Below are 18642 nucleotides of genomic sequence, written 5' to 3' on the forward strand. Positions count from 1 at the left end.
TGTCACTTTCAATATGATCCCCTCACTCTCTGTGTCATCGTCAGTCTGACCCCCTCACACTCATTCTGTCACTGTCACTCTCACTCCCTGACATCAACTCTGTCATCGTCACCCTGACTCCATCAGAATCCCTCCCTCACCGTCAGCCTGACGCTCAATCTCACTCCATTCCCGGGAGCATTACGTCCTTACACTCAAACCCTCACTGTCACCCTGACACCCTCACTCTCACACCCTGTTCCCCTGACCATTCAACCTCAAAGCCTCACTGTCAGGCTGAATCCCTAACACTCACTCTGTCACAGTAAACCTGACTACATCACACTCACTTCTTCATATTCATTATTAAACTCTCCCACTTACTCCGTCACTGTCACTCTTGACAACTAACACTGAGTCTCCCAATATCACAATGACCGCTCACACACACCACATCATTGTCACCCCGACCCACTCACACTCTTTCCATCACTGTCACCCTGACCTCCCCACATTCACTTGGTCGTGGTCATCCTGCACCCCCACACTCACTCCATCACCATCACTCTGACCCCTTCAACACTCAATCCATCACCATCACGTTGACCACCTCATACTCTCACTTTCACCCTGATCCCGATAGACCCACTCCGTCACTGTCGCCCTCACACTCTCACACTAACTCCATCACTATCACAGTGATCCCCTCACACTAACGTCTTCACTGTCACACTGACCCCCCTCGCACTAACTCCATCACCATCACACTACCCCCACATACTCAGTCCATCACTGTCACCCTCAATCCCTGACTCTCACGTTGTCACCGTCACATTGGCTCCATCAAACCCACTCTCACCGTCACTCTGATACCTTCCCACTCACTCCGCCTCAATCAGACTGAGCCCATCACACTCAGTCGGTCAGAATAACCCTGACTAGTCACAGTCACAAGCACCCTGACCCACTCACACTCACTCAGTCACTATCTCTATGTAGCCCCCACACTCACTCCGTCAACGTTTCACTCAAACAGTCACAATCAACCTGGCACCCTCACACTCATTCACTCATTGTCAACCTGACCCCCAAGCACTAACTCCACCACAACCACACTACCTACCCTATACTCAATCCATCACTCTCACCCACAACTCTCTGACACTCACTTTGTCACCGTCACACTGACCCCCATCAGAATCACCGCCTGACCCACACTCTGATATCCTCACACTCAGTCCATCTGTGTCACGCTGACCCCATCACACTCAGTCCGTCACGATAACCCTGACTAATCACAGTCATAGGCATCCTGACACCCCTACACTCACTCCGTCACCGTCACCATGTCCCCTCACATTCAATCCGTCACTGTCACGCTGACCCCTCATAATCACTTTGTAATCCTGATCCTTCACACCCTCTCCGTCACCGTCACTCAAACCCAATCACACACAATCACCCCGCTACCCTGACCCTCTCACACTCAAAACTTCAATGCCACCCCTGACCATCTCACACTCATTCCATGTCTGTCACCCTGGCCACTTCATTCACACTGTCACCGTCACCCTTACCCCATCACACTCACTCTGTCATCCTGACAGCCTTACACTCACAAACTGATGGACACCTGAGTCCACACCTCATCACCGATACACCTACCCTCTTACACTCACTCCTTTACTGTCACTCTGACGCCATGCCACTCCATCTGTCATCGTCACTCTGACCCCTTCACACTCTCTCCTTCACCAGCATCAGGATCATCCAGATCCCCTCACATTCACTGCAAACCCCTCACCATTATCTCCCGCACACTCATTCCATCAGGGTAATCCGGATCCCCTCACACTCACTGCAAACCCCTCACCATTATCTCCCCACACTCACCCGTCACTGTCACCCTTATCTCCGTCCATTCACTCCATCACTGTAGTCTATGATACTCTCACACTTAATCCATCACCGTAACCTTGGCACCCTAACATTCACTCTGCCACCATCACAATGACCAATTCATACTCACTCAATCACCGTCACCCTGAATGCATCACACTCACACCCTCAATGTACCCTGACACCCTCACACTCCCTCCATCGCAGACACTCAGACCCCCTTATTCTCACTCCATCACTGTCACACTCTGACACGCAATCTGTCACCGTTACCATCAGCCTGACACCCTCACACTCAGGCCATCGCCCTCATCCTGATCACATTCACTCCATCACTGCTACCTATACTCACTCTGTTACCCTGACCCACTAATAATTTCAACTGCCATTACAATTACCGCCTTATACTCAGAATGTCACTGGCCCATGCATGCCATGACATTCGCTTTCTCACTGTCACCCTGACCCAATCACACTGAGTAGGTTTCATCGCGCTTGTCTCCTTACACTCACAACATCACTGTAACCTGAGCCTCTCACAATCACTCCATCACCATCACCCTGATTCCCTCACACTCACTCCATTACTGTCCCCGTTACCATCTTTCACACACTCCGCCAGGGTAACCATAATACTTTCACAATCACTCCATCCCCCTCACCCTGACCTTCTCACACTCATCCGTCACTGTCATCCTTACCTCCTCACATTTACTCCATCACCATAACCTATGACACCCTCAGACTCACTCCGTTAGTATTACCCTGACACACTCAGAATACCTCCTTCACTGTCACCCTGACGCTGCCAGACTCAGTCACAAGGACCTTGACCGCTTCACACTCAGTCACTGTCATCCTGTCCTCCTCACACACACTCAGTACTGCCATCCTGACCCACTCCCACTAACACCATCACCATCACGCTATTCCCCACTCTCGCTCTGTCACTGTCACCCTCTCTCAGAAACTCACATTGTTACCGTCACACTGTTTCTATCAGACCCACTCCCTCACCGTCACCCTAACACCCTTACACTCCCTGCCTCTGTCACGCTGAGCCCAATAACACTCAGTCCGTCAAAGTCAACTTGTCGTCACAATCATAGGCACCCAGACCCCTCACACTCACAGAGCCACAATCACCGTGTAAACCTCACATTCTCCCTGTCACCGTTACCCTGATCCCCTCACACTCATTCCATCACCATCAGCCTGTTACCTCACACTCACTCGAACACAATCAACCTCACCCCCTCATATTCACTCTCTCACTGTCACCCTGACCCCCTCACATGTACTTCTTCGCTGTCACCCTGACCTCCTCGCAATCACTCCTTCATCCTGAGCCCCACACACTCACCCCGTCACTTTCACCCTGATCATCTCACATACACTCCGTCAGGATCACGATGACACACTCACACTCACTCAATCCCCCTCACCCTGACCTCCTCACACTATTCCATTACTGTCATCCTTAAATTCTCACATTCATTCTATCACCTTAACCTATAACACACTCACACTGACTTTGTCACTGTCAACCTGACGCCTTCAAACTCAGTCACAGGCACCTTCACCCCTTCACACTCTCTCAATCACTGTCATCCTGTCCTGCTCACACACACTCAGGTACTGTCACCGTGACCCTTTTGCACTAACCCCATCACCTTCTAGTTAATCCCCCTACCCTCGCTCTTTCACTATCACACTCACTCTGAAACTCACATTGGTACCGTCAGACTGATCCCATGACACTCACTCGCTCACCGTCACCCTAACACCGTCACACACTCTGTCTCTGTCACGCTGAGCCCATCACATTCAGTCCATAAAAGTAACCCTGTAATCACAGTCATAGGCACTCTGACCCCTCACACTCACTAAGTCACAATCAGTGTATACTCCTCACATTCACCCTGTCACCGTTTCGCTGAACTTCTCACACTCATTCCATCACTATCACCCTGATACCTCACACTCACTGGGACACAATCAACCTCACCCCCTCACATTCACTCATTAACTGTCACCCTGATCCTCTCACACACACTCCTTTGCTGTCACCCTGACCTCCTCGCAAACACTCCTTCATCCTGAGCCCCACAACTCACTCTATCACTATCACCCTGATTCCTCACTCTCACTCCGTCAATGTCACCCTGATCATCTCACACACAATACGTCAGGGTCACCTTGACACTCTCACAAAACCTCCATTCCCCTCAACCTGACTTCCTCACACTCATCCGTCAGTATCATCCTTAACTTCTCACATTCACTCCATTACCTTAACCTAGAAACTCTCACACTCACTCTGTCACTGTCACGCTGACGCTCTCAAGCTGAGTTACAGACAGCTTGACCCCTTCACACTCACTCAACCACTGTCATCCTGTCCTCCTCACACACACTCAGGTACTGACACCCTGACCCACTCGCACTAATTCCAACACCTTCAAGCTATTCCCCCTATCCTCACTCTGTCACTGTCATTATCACTCCGAAATCAACATTGGTACCGTCACACTGATCCAATGCACTCACTCCTTCACCGTCACTCTAACACTCTCACAGTCACTCTGTCTCTGTCACGCTGAGCCCACACATTCAGTCCATCAAGGTAACCCAGTAGTCACAGTCATAGCCACTCTGACCACTCAGTCACTGAATCACCATCAGCGTATACTCCTCACATTCACCCTGTCACCGTTTTCCTGATGCCCACACACTCACTCTATCACTATCACCCTGATCCCCTCACACTCACTGAGACACAATCAACCTCACCCCCTCACATTCACTCATTCACTATCACCCTGACCCTCTCACACACACTCCTTAGCTGTCAACCTGACCTCCTCGCAATAACTCCTTCATCCTGAGCCCCATACACTCACTCTATCGCTATCACACTGTTCCCCTCACACTCACTCCGACACTGTCGCCCTGACCATCTCACACACACTACGTCAGTGTCACCTTGACACTCTCACACTCACTCCATCCCCCTCAACCTGACCTACTCATACTCATCCGTCACTGTCATCCTTACCTTCTCACATTCACTCCATCACCTTAACCTAGAATACACTCACACTCACTCTGTTACTGTCACCCTGACGCTCTCAAGCTCAGTCACAGGCGCCTTGACCCCCTCACACACTCAGATACAATCACCCTGACCCACTAGCACTAACTCCATCACCTGCAAGCTATTCCCCCTACCCTCACTCTGTCACTGTCACACTCACTCCGAAACACACATTGGTACCATCCCACTGATCCCATCAGACTCACTCCCTGACCGTCACCCTAACGCTCTCACACTCACTCTGTCTCTGTCACGCTAAGCCCATCACATTCAGTCCATCAAAGTAACCCTGTAGTCACAGTCATAGCCCCCTGACCCCTCACAGTCACTGAGTCACAATCAGTGTATACTACTCACATTCACCCATGTCACCGTTTCACTGATCCCCTCACACTCATTCCATCACCATCACCCTGATACCTCACATTCACTCGGAGACAAGCAACCTAACCCCCTCACATTCACTCACTCACTGTCACCCTGACCCCCTCACACACACTCCTTCGCTGTGACTCTGACGCCCTCGCAATCACTCCTTCATCCTGCCCCCCTCACACTCACTCCATCACTATCACCCAGACCTAATTGCACTCAGTGAACCCCGCCACCCTGACCCTGTCATACTCAAATCGTCAATGTCATCCTGACCTCCTCAAACTTACTCTGTTCCAGGGCCACCTCACACTTCTCCATCTCTGTCACCATGACCCCCGCACACTCACTCCTTCACTGCCATCCTGACCTCATTACATTCACTTTGTCACCCAGACCCAATCACATTCAATCCGCTCTGCCACCCTGGCCCCCTCTCACTCAGTCAATCACCGTCACCCTGACTCCATCGCAGTCACTCCTTCAGCAATCATCCTACCCCCTCGCACACAGTCCGTCACTGTTACCTTGAACATCTCACACTCACTCTGTCAAGGTCACCCTGAACCCCTCACACTCTCTCTGTAACTGTTCCGCTTCCCAGCGTCACAGCCACATGTTCTGTCACCCGGATCCCCTCACACTCACTATACCACTGTCATCCTGACCCTCTCATGCACACTCTGACACCATCACCCTGACACCCTCATACTCATTCTGTCACCCTGACTTCCTCACACTCACTCTGTCATTGTCACCCAAGCCCCCTCACATTCTTTCCGTCACCCTCATGAATTCATACTCACTCCGTCACCCTGAAACTCCTTACATTCACTCCACTGTTATCACCCTGACCCTCTAACGCAAATTTTGTCACCATCACACTGAAGCACTCATTCTCATTCCATCAATATCATACTGACGCCCTCAATCTCACTTCATCACAGTAACGCTGGCACCCTCAAACAGTCTCCATCACTGTCACACTAACAACTTACACACATACTCCATCACCGACACACTGATCCCCTTACACTCACTCTGTCACTGTCACACTGACACCCTCACACTCAATCTCTCATCGTCATTCTGACACCCTCACACTCACTTCTTCACCACCAGCCTGACACCCGCACACTCACTCCATCACCGACACCCTGACCCCTTACACTCAATCAGTAACTGTCACCGTGAACATTCATCTCTCATTGGTCACCGTCAGACTTACTCTGTTCCTGTCATGCTCACTCACTGGCTGGCTCTCACTCTTACCCCGTCACCGTGACCCCATCAAACTCCCGCAATCATAGTCATCTTGAACCCATCACACTCACTCCATCACTGACAATCTGAATCGCTCACTCTCACGCCGTCATTCTGACTCGGTCACACACACACCCCTCCCTATCACCCTGAACCCTCAAAATCAATCCGTCAGTGTCACACTGATTCCCTCACATTCAATCCCCAAGGATCACCCTCAACCCCTCACACTTCCTCTGACACTGGCATCCGCAGCCCTCTCAGTCACTCCATCACAATGAGCATCCTCATAAACACCACGTCACTGTCACCCAGGCCCCCTCACACTCACAGTCACTGTAACTCTTAACACCTCAAACTCACGCAGTCACAGGCAACCTGACCCCCTCATAAACACTCAGTCACTGTCACTGTGTCCCCATCACACTCATTCCCTCACTGTCACCCTGACCGCTCGCACTAACACAATGTCCATCACACTCTACATCCACACCCACTCAGTCACTGTCACCCTCAACTCCCTGACACTCACCTTGTCAAGTCACACTAACTCCATTAGACTAAGTCATTCTGACCCCCTCACACTCAATTTGTCACAGGTAACGTTGACCCACTTCCTCCCAATTAGTCACCGTTACCCTGACCCCCTCACACTCACTTTGTCACTGGTAACCTTTACCTACTTACTCCCAATTAGTCACCGTTACCCTGAACCGCTCACACTCCCTCCGTCACTGTAACCCTGATCTCCCACACTACTCCGTTACTGTAACCCTGATCATTCACACTGATTCTGTCGCTGTCACAGTGACTACCTCACAGTCACTAGCTCACCATCACACTGAACCGCCTCACACGCATTCCATCGCCCCCACAATGACATGATCACATATACTCCATCACTTCTACCCTGGCTCACTCACACTTCGTCAACTACCTTGACGCCCTCACTGGCACCCTGTCCCCCCGCTGATCACTTCATCATCCCTACCCTGCCCACCGTCATACTCGCACAGTCACCTTAACCCGCTCACACTCTTTACCTCACTGTCACCCTGACTCCTTCAGAATCAAATCATCGCCATAACCCTGTATCCCTCACATTCACTCCATCTCTATCAACCTGCCCTTATCAGACACCCTCCGTCACCATCCCCGTGAACCTATCACACTCACTCTGGAACTACCACCCTGACCCTCACTCACACTGCCACCCTGGCCACTCACAAACTCTCACTCCATCTCTGTAACTCTGACCATCTCACACTTACTCCATCAAAGTCACCCTGAATCTGACACACTCATTCCATCAATGTCAGCCGGTCCACCTCACGCTCACGCCATCATCGCCTCCCTAACACCCTTACACTCACTCTGAAACTATCACCCTGACCTCTCACACTCACTCCGTCAATGTCACCCTGGCCACCTCACGCTCACTCTGTCACTGTCACTCAGACCAACTAACGGGCACTTTGTCATTGTCACCCTGACCGGCCCCCACCCCGCCCACACACACACTCACTCTGGAAATATTACCCTGACCCGTCAGACTCACTCTGTTAACCTCACCCTAGCCATATCAAACTTACTCTATCTTTGCCATCCTTGCCACATCACATTCACTGCATCAACACGATTTCCTCATAACCCTTCCGCCTTCGTCACTGGAATCCCCTCATACTCACTCCGTCACTGTCAACAAGACCCTCTCACACTCAATGCATCACTGTCACACTGACGCCTTCAATCTACTCTATCACATTTACCATGACCCCCTCACACTCCGTCACCCTGACACACACACACACACTAAAACCATCATAGTCGCCTAGACCTTGTAACAATAACTCTTTTTCTGTCACCCTAATTTCCACACACCCACTCCATCACCGTCAGACTGACCAACTCACACTTACTGCATCACTGACACACTGACTCCCTCACACTCACTCCACCTTTGTCTCCCTGACTCACCAATATCCACTCTTTTACCATCACCCCGAAACACGGATATTTACTTTTTCACCCTGATGTTCTCACTCCATTACCGTCACTATCACATTCTCTCTGTCATCCTGACCGCCTCCCACTTTCTCTGCTGTTGTCAGTCTGACCTCTCACACTTAATCTGTCAACATCACCCTGCCCCCCTCAAACACACTCTCTCACTATCACCCTCACTCGCCTCACTCTCACTCCATTGCCCTCAACCTGATCTGATCATATTCACATCATCACTGCAACTCTGAGCCCCTCACACTCACTCCGTTGCCTTGACCCACTAACTATCACTACCCCCCGCGTCATACTCACTGCCTTACAGTCAGTCTTTCACTGGTCCACGCACACACTGGCACCCTCTCTGTCACTGTCACCCTGACCCAATCACACTGAGTCCGTTCCAGCACAAATTTCTCCTTACACTCACTCCATACTGTAACCTGAGCCACTCACACTCACTCCATTGCTGTCACCCTAACCCGCACACGCTCACTTTATCAGTGCAACCTGAGCCACTCACACTCACTCCATTACTGGCATACTGACCCCCTCGTTCTCACTCTATCACTGTCACCCTGAACCCCTTACACTCACTCTGTAACCTTCACCCCGAGTTCCTCACACTCAGTCCATCACAGTCACCTTGAACCCTTCAGTCTCATTCCATCACAATAACGTTGGCACCCTCAATCTCTCTCCATCACCATCACTCTGACCACCTCACACTCACTTCATCAACATTGCCCTGACGCCATCACACTCACTACATTACCATGACGCTGACGCCCTCAGTCACACTCCGTCACTGTCACCCTGGACCCCTCGGTCTCACTCTGTTACCATCACCCTGAACGCCTTTCTTTCACTCTGTCATTGTCATCTAAATTGATCACACTTACTCAGTCACTTTCACCGTCACTCACTGACCCTCACTCTGTCTCCATCACCCTGACCCCATCAGACGCACACACATTCTGTAACTGCCAACCTGACCCACTCACATGCACTCTATCACTTTCGTCCTGACCTCCTTACACTCAGTCTGTCACACTCATCCTGTCCCCATCCGACTCGCTCCGTCACCCTGACCCCTAACACTCACTCCATTCCCCTCATCCTGACCACTTCACACTCCATCCCTCACTGTCACCCGACTACTTCACACTCACTCCATCACTGTATCCTTGACCACCTCACAGTCACTTCGTCACCATCACCCTGACCCCACACATTAACTCTGTCACAAAAACCCAGTCACACGCAGTCCGCCCCGCCATACTGGCTCTCTCCACTCACATCCACAAAGTCATCCTGACAACTCAGACTCACGTTGTCACCCTGGCCACCTCACACTCGCTCCGTCACTGTCACCATGAACCCCTCAAATTCACTGAGTAATAAGATCCCTGACCCACTCACACTCACTCCATCACCATTACCCAGACCCCTTCACACTCACTCCGTCACTGTCACCCTGACCCCCAAACCCAATCCCTCATTGTCACCCAGACCACCTCACACACACTCCCTCACCATCACCGTGAATACCACACACTCACTCCATCACTGCTACCCTGATTTCCATATACTCACTCCATCACAGTAACCGTGACCACCTCACACTGTCAATTTCTGCCTAACCACCTTACACTCACTCCATCACTGTAACCCTGACCTCCTCATGCACATTCCGTCACCATAACTGTGAACCCCACACACACACTCTCCATCCCAGTCACTCTGACCGCCTCACATACACTCCATCGCCGTCACCCTGACCCCTCAAACTCACTCCGACGCTGTCAATTTGACCCCCTCACACTCACACCCTCACTGACACCCTGATCCCCTGACACTGACTCCATCACCGTCAAACTTGACCCCTCACAGTCACTCTGTCACCGTCTTCCTGACCACTTCACACTCACTCCATCACTGTTACCCTGACCTCGTCTCTCTCACGCAGTGATCGTAACTCTGAACCTCTCAGACTCACTTCATCTCTGTCACGTTGACCCCCTCACACTCATTCTTTCACAGTCATGTTTACATTCCTGCTCACTTCATTGCACTGTCACAGTCACAACCACCCTCACGCCCCTGCACCATCACACTCATTTCCTCATTCAATGTCCCACTATTAAGCTCACTAGTGTGCTCCCTCACCAGTACCCCACATGATCTCCGAATCAACCCTCAATGTCCCGCTTCATCTACCAATGTGCTGCTCACTCCCGTGCATATGCCGCCACTGTAATGCTCACTCACCCGCACACTTCCCCAACTTCACACTCGCTCTCCTGCACAATTGCTAAGCATAAAAGTCATCCCGTTGCACGTTCTCCTACATTCTTACTCATTCCCCTGCACACTGCTCCACCATAACACTCACTGTACTGTACATGCACACAGAGTTGTAGTCACTCACCTGCACAATTCCTCACCATCAAGATCACTTCTCTGTTTGCTCCCCAGCCTTTTCTCTCCCTCATGCAAGTGGTGTCCCGCCATCATACTCTCTTTCCAGCACACACACCAACCATTATGATTACTCGCCTGTACACTCCCCCATCGTCATGCTCACTTCCCTGCACACACCTCTACCGTTGTGCTCATATTTTTGCACATTCGTCTACCATCACTCTCACTTCACCGCACACTCCCCAACACAATGCTCACTCAATTACACAGTCCGTCTCCATTACCATCGCTCTGCTGCACACTCCCTGAGCAACTGCCTCATTCGCCCCAACATCAAGCTAACTTCCCCACAATCTCATCCACGTCACACTCACTGCACTGCACACTCACCCACTATCAAACTCACTCACCTGCACTGTCCGCACCATCATGCTTACTACCCTGCACACTGACCCACAGTCATAATCATTCCCCCACACTCCTCCTACCCTCACACTCTCACAACCCCACCATAGCGCTCTCTTGCCCACACGCACCTACCATCGCGCCCCCACGCATACGCCCCTAACATCATGCTCACCGCCCCACACACCCACACATACGTGCTCATTCTCGCACAAAATCCCCCACCTTCACACTCACTTCCCTGCAGTCTCACACAATGTCATTTTCATTTGCCCCCACACTCCTGAACCGTCACACTCAGTCCAGCGCACACTCTCCCACCCTCACACTCACGCTCCCACACACTCCCACACAATGATTTTCACTCTCCTACACACTGCCCCAATGTCACACTCTGTTAACACCACACTCACCCACCGTCACAGTCACTCCCCTATCCACCTTTCCGCCATTATACAAACTCCCCCACGCACTTTCCTACCATCACACTCCCTCCCACCATGCACCACTTCCTTTGCATTCACTCCCCGGCATACTCCTCCACCGTTACACTCACACCACTACACACTCACGCATCATCCCACTGACTCCTGCACACTATTATCCACCCTCATACATTCTTGTCTGCACACTTCCCCCACCACCTTGTACACTTCCCCACACGGTCACCCAACATCACACTCAGTCACCCGCACAGACCACTTCTGTCCAGCTCACTCCCGCACTTCATGCCCAACCGCCCTGCTTACTTCACCACACACTCCCCCACAGTACCTCTCACTTCCCCCACATATACCACAATGTCATGCTCACACCCTTGCACGCTCTCTCACTGTTATTTTCATACACCCCGCACACTGCCCCAGTGTTGCTTTCATTCCACCGCACACATGCCACCATCACGCTCACGTCTCCGTGCACACTGCCGCTATCATGCTCACTCCCCAGTCACTCTCACCACCCTGCATACACCCCTTCCATCACACTCACTCCTCTGCAAGGCCCCCCACCGTCACACAAAATGCACTACACACGCACACCCACTATTACAGTGTCCCAGATCCTTCCCCATGGTCATGCTCACTCCCCAATCAGACACACTCCCCTGCACTCTGCCCCACCGTTACGCTCACTCCCCCCACAAACACGACTACAGAACGTTCATTACCATGACACTTCCCCACCATCACACTCACTGCCCTGCACACTACTCTGCGTTATGATCATTCTCCGAACACTCCATAACCATCACACTCACTTTCCTGCTCTCTCCCCCAATGTCATACTCACTCACCTGCACACTTGAGCATCATCACACTTACGCCCCCACACACTTCTCCAACTCCACTCTCCCTGCCATGTATACTCCCACCATGAGACTCCCGCGGTTGCACACTCTCCCACTGTCACTACCCTAAACATTCACTCACCTTCATGCTCACTCCTCACATACTTCCCACCCTGACGCTGACTCCCTGACACACTCCTCAACCGTCATGCCTACTTGCTGCACACTCCCTCACCAAGATGCTCACTACTCCGCCTACATCAACACTGTCAGAAACAATCCCTCACATAATCCCCCACTATCATACTCAGTCCCTCTTGCTTGCCGACTGTTATGCCTACTCCCCCGCACACTCCCCCACCATCACTCTCACCTATATATTTCCCCTAAATCATATGCACTTTCCCATCATCGTGCCCACTGCCCACAAACTCTGCCAACGTTACCCTCATTCCCCAATGCATTCTGCCATCGTCACACTCATTTCCCAAATACTGTTCCATCATCATGCTCACTCTCCATGCACACATCCACTGTCAAACTTACTCACTAGCATACGCTCCCACCGTCACACTTCTCCCCGCACACTCCTCCACTGTCATGCTTATTCCCCGACACACTCCCCCATGGTCACGCTCACTGCCTCACACTCCCGCAATGTCGCACTCACTCAGCAGGGGTCTCCATTAACATCACACTCACTCCCCTGCTTACTACAATATCATCATGTTCACTCCCTGCGCTCTGTCCCATGGTGACACACACTCACGCAATCACTCCAACATTACACTCACTCCCAAATATTACTGCACAATCTCATTCACCACCCCACATATTTGCCCACTGTCACGCTCACAATCACCCACAATCACCTTCACTGCCTTGCTAACGTCCCCACTTTCACACTCACTCCTGCACATCCCGCACTGTACACTCCCTCTCACGTACTTTCCCCCACCGTCACTGTCTCTTCACTGCACATTCCCAAAACCATCACGCTCATTCCTCTTTTCTCTTTCCCACTGGAACGTTCTCCTCCCACACTCTTATCCACCTTCACTCTCACTACTCTGCACACACACCCACCATCATACTGACTCACCCGCACATTTCCCGATCATCACACTCACTCTCTCACATATTGCCCCACCATTCCGCTCAGTCCCTCGCACTCTCTACGAATGTCATGCATGCACCCATACACTCACCCACTGTCACACTTACTCTGCTAACATTCCTCAGTGGAAAGGCTCGCTCATATGCACAAATGCCAACGTCACTTTCCCTCCAGCTGCACACTCACATCGTCATGCTTACTCTCCTGCAAGCTCCCACACTGTCAAACTCACACCCTCACACAGTCCACTACCATTGCAATTATTCCCCACATGTTTTCCCACCATCTAGCCCACAGCCCCAAATCCCTCCACCATCTTGTTAACACCTCCATAAACTTCCCCATTGTCATTCTCGCCCCACCACACACTGCCCCACCGACAAGCCTACTCCCCATACTTTTGCCCATCATCGTCCTCACTCACTCACACACACTCCATCATGATGCGCACTCCCCTGAGTGCTCCCAACAGTCACATTCACTCCCCCACACAATTCGCCTTGGTAACATTTTCTCCCCTGCACACGCTCCCAAAATCACACTCACGACCAAGCATACGCCCCCACCGAATGCTCACTTCCCTACACACCGCCACACTGTAATACTTAATACACCGCACACTGTCCTACCATCACACACATTCCCCTGCACTCCTTCCCACTGTCCCGCTCACTCTTCCACGCACTACCCCGCCGACACACCCATTCCTCAGCTCTCTCTCCCACTATCATACCATCTCCACAGCAAACTTGCTTAAATTACATTCATTCCCCAGACACTCCATCACCATCACAGTCACTCCCCTGCATACTACTGCACCATCATCGTCACTTCACTGCACACTCCCCCACCATCACACTCACTCTCTCTGCACACTTCTTCACTGCCACCCTCTCTTCCCCGCACACGTCAAAACCATCATGTTCACACTCCTGCACACTTCGCCACTGTCAAGCTGACTGCTCCACAAGCTCTGTCACCGTCTCGCTCACCCCCCGCACTCACCGACCAACGTACTGCCTCCCCCACCCTCTCCCCTCAACGATACGCTCTCTCTCCTCCCACATGCCCACATTATGTGCACTTCATCACCATAACGCCTACCCTGCTGCACATTCCCCACCATCACACACATTCCCCTATACACTCCCTCATTATCACATTTACTTCCCCTACACTCTACTCCACTGTGACACGCTCTACCCTTCCCACGCCAACACCATAGCCCTCACTCGTCCGCACATTTCCCCACCATCATGTGGCATCATCGTCAAACTCACTCCCCCACACACTCCCCCGCCATCACTCTCCCTCCCTACACACACATACCACATCACGCTCTCTTCCCCGCAGACGCCCACACTCTCATGTTCACTCACTCCCCAGAATACGTCGGCACCATCGCACTCAGTCTCCCGCACACTACACCACGGTCCCACTCAATCACCCCGCAATCACTCAGTCTCCTACTGTCATGTTCACTCCTCGTACACTCCAGCACCATCACAACTACTCGACTGCACAGTCCACACCGTCACGCTCATTCGCCTCGATTCTCCCTCACCATTACGCTCACTCACCCGCACACTCCCTACCCTAAGCATTGTCATGTACCCGTTCCTAGTTCATTACCTCGAACTAGCCTTTGATCACATTCCCACTCAGAGAAGTGAGCATCAACAATGGGTTCCACACAGTCACTTCCGTGTGAAACAGCCTGTTGTCTAAAACTCACTCTTTAGCCCCTGCCACAGCCGATGGTGCGTCCCCCATTATTACATCCTTCTTACGACTAATGCTCTTACATTCACTGAGCAAAGACGTTTGTCCCAAGCTCCAGGCTATTTAGTAAGCAACAGCCTGTCACACCTCATTCATCATTCCTCCCCCAGCATCGGCCTGAATATCCACACCTCTCTTCCTTTTCCCCAGCAACGGAATGTAAAGAAAGCATTCGAGGAAGAGAAAATTGGAGAGAGGGAGTTTCGGAGGTAACGAGTGCAGAACGCAGAGAGCTCAGGAGAGTGGGGAATGGAGTGAAAGTGAAATAGATTGTAAATGGAAGACGGAGTGAGAGACACAGAAGAACAGTGTGAGCATGGGAGGGAGATATGGATGGAGAGGGAAAAAGACAGAGAGATGGATTATGCAGAAGTCCAGATCAGAGTGGGGGGTCGCAGAGGTGAAAACAAGGACACAGTGACTTAAACCCATCTGCTGAGTTCAGGCCCATTCCCTCCCCTTCCTGTGGACCAGGACTTGGTGGGAGGGAGTGGTGGTGTGGGGGTGGGGGGAGGCTGAATCTGTTTCTTTCCAGCCCAGCTTCATCAAAGCAAAAGCAAACAACAATACCATTCACTCTGCTGCTTGGCGCTTTTTAATGAACATTATTTGTCGTTTACAAAATGAACTGATGGAGTACAGTCAGTGGAATGTTGCTATTGCTCATTGGCCCCGAAGTTGTGAGAAATATTCTCTTGTGTCCCTGTAACCCCACTGTCGGATAATGTTGGACAGACCAGAGCTACCCTCTGTCTGTTAACATAGAGACAGATTGCTGCATCTCTGAAACTCTGAACTGATATGAGGAAATCCTGAATGGACTAATTAACGACTGAATTTGATTGAGCGATGAATTTAGGTAAATGGATATTTCAGCGCATTCTTCAGAAGCTTTCTGAACTTATTCTGTGTCACTGCATAAATTGCGGTGTTTGTGCAGCAACTGAGGAGCTGCAGCATGAAGCCCAATTCCCGCAGATAAGGATAGAGATATACTGGGGTGTTTCCAATGTCCTGAAACCGGGCCCACATAGAATACAGCATAAATATTGACCACAGCAGGATGAAATTAGCTGAGATCAAAAACAGTAAAATGATGGATTTAATTCGATTTCTCATTTCTGTGTCCGACTGAGCGTTCCCATTGGTGGCAGACAGGAGTCTCCTGCGGGCCCTGCTGGTCACGAAAATGTGTGTGGTGGTGAGACCATTGAGCAGCAGAATCAGGAGAAATGGGAGAGCCGGGGTTACAGTGTAGTGGATGGACTGGATTGTGACCCAGACATGGGAGGATTGAACACCATCTTTTGCATAACAAATCCAGTGGCGGTTTATCATCACATACCGAGTTGTGAGCATAAAATACCAGGAAATGTTCTTTAAAAAGCTCAGCACAGTCACTGCTCCCAGAACCACTACCGCTGTTTTCTCACTGCAATATTTACTTTTCAGCTTCTGGCAACAAATGGCCACAAACCGATCAAAAGTGAAAGTGACGGTGAACCAGACAGAGCAGTCAATGGACGCATAAACCAGGACGGCGTGGATATTACACACGGGGATGGACGTGTAAAAATAAAACAACTCTGCATAAACAACGGGAATCCTTCTCAGTATCAGTTCGAACGTAATGACCAGTAGATCTTTCGCTGCCATGGCCACCAGATAACGTCTCACACATGGAGACAATCCACAATCTTTCTCACGCAGGACGTAGATTGTCAGTGCATTCACTGTGAGGAAGGAAAACAAGCAGATTATCCATCAGCCTGGACGCAAATTTCCTAGTCTGACTGAGGACCCAGTGAGATTATCGAATGTGTCACTGTACACAGGGAAATATTACTGAAATAATTGGAGCTGCAATAACAAATGGGAATTTCTGAATTCCTGACAAAAATGTCACAAGCCACAAGAAACCCTCCCTCCCCAAACACACAGAGACACGCCCATAAGGACAAATGGTTCCTGAAACATTCCCACCCACTTGATCACACGAGAGCATGCACAGGTCACTTCTTTCCAGATCCTAATACGGAGGGTGAAAAAGTTGCTGTTCCGAAGGATTCATTCCCAGTTCCTTGAAGACAAACGGAGTTTTGAAATTTCTGGTTTTTAGTCTAAGTTGTGGTCGATCGGCTGTCATAAATAAATGTAAACGCATGAAAACGTACTCAGCACTTTCACTGCCTGAGGGACTTCGGAGCAGTCTCTTTCTTCCTGGAACGGGATCCTTTCCCTCGGCATCTGACCATTTTTTCAATTCATTGACGTCTGGCAGTTCACAAATAATATCCGGCATAGAATGTTCGGGGAATGTCCGTTTTTAAATATTGGTTACAGAATATTCCTGGAAATCTTCTGCAGCTATTTCGGCACCATTCCCCGTATTTTCCTCCGCTACATTGGTGACTGTATTGGAGTTACCTCGTGCTCACACGAGGAGACTGAACAGCTCATCGCCTTCACAAATATATTCTAGCCAACCTTAATTTCACCTGGAATATTTTGGGCACCTAATCCATTCCGAGACCTCGCAATCTCCATTTCTGGCGACCAATTAACAACGGACAATTCCTACAAGCGCAGTGACCTACTTAGATACTGCACCTCCATCTACCCTGCCTCTTGTACAAACCCGATTCCTTATACACAATTGCTCTATCTCCGTCCCAACTGCTCCTAGGAGGACCAATTACACCGCAGACAAAACCCAGTTGGCCTCCTTCTTCAAAGGTTACAATTTACCTTCACACATGTTTGATGATGCTGTCCAGCGCATCTCGTCCATTTCCTGCACCAGTGGCATCCAACCCATTGCTCCCAATGCAACAAAGCCAGAAACCCTTCACCTTCCACAACACCAACTTCTGCATACATCGCATCATCCTTTGCCATTTACGCCACCTACAAACAGACCCCACAACTTGGAATGCAGTTCCCTCCTTACCCTGATCAGAGGTCATTCCATCCGCAACTTCCTCGTCAGATTGACGCCCTCCACCAGCCCTCATC

Source organism: Hemiscyllium ocellatum (genome assembly GCF_020745735.1).
Source record: "Hemiscyllium ocellatum isolate sHemOce1 chromosome 38 unlocalized genomic scaffold, sHemOce1.pat.X.cur. SUPER_38_unloc_1, whole genome shotgun sequence".
Taxonomy (NCBI): Eukaryota; Metazoa; Chordata; class Chondrichthyes; order Orectolobiformes; family Hemiscylliidae; genus Hemiscyllium; species Hemiscyllium ocellatum.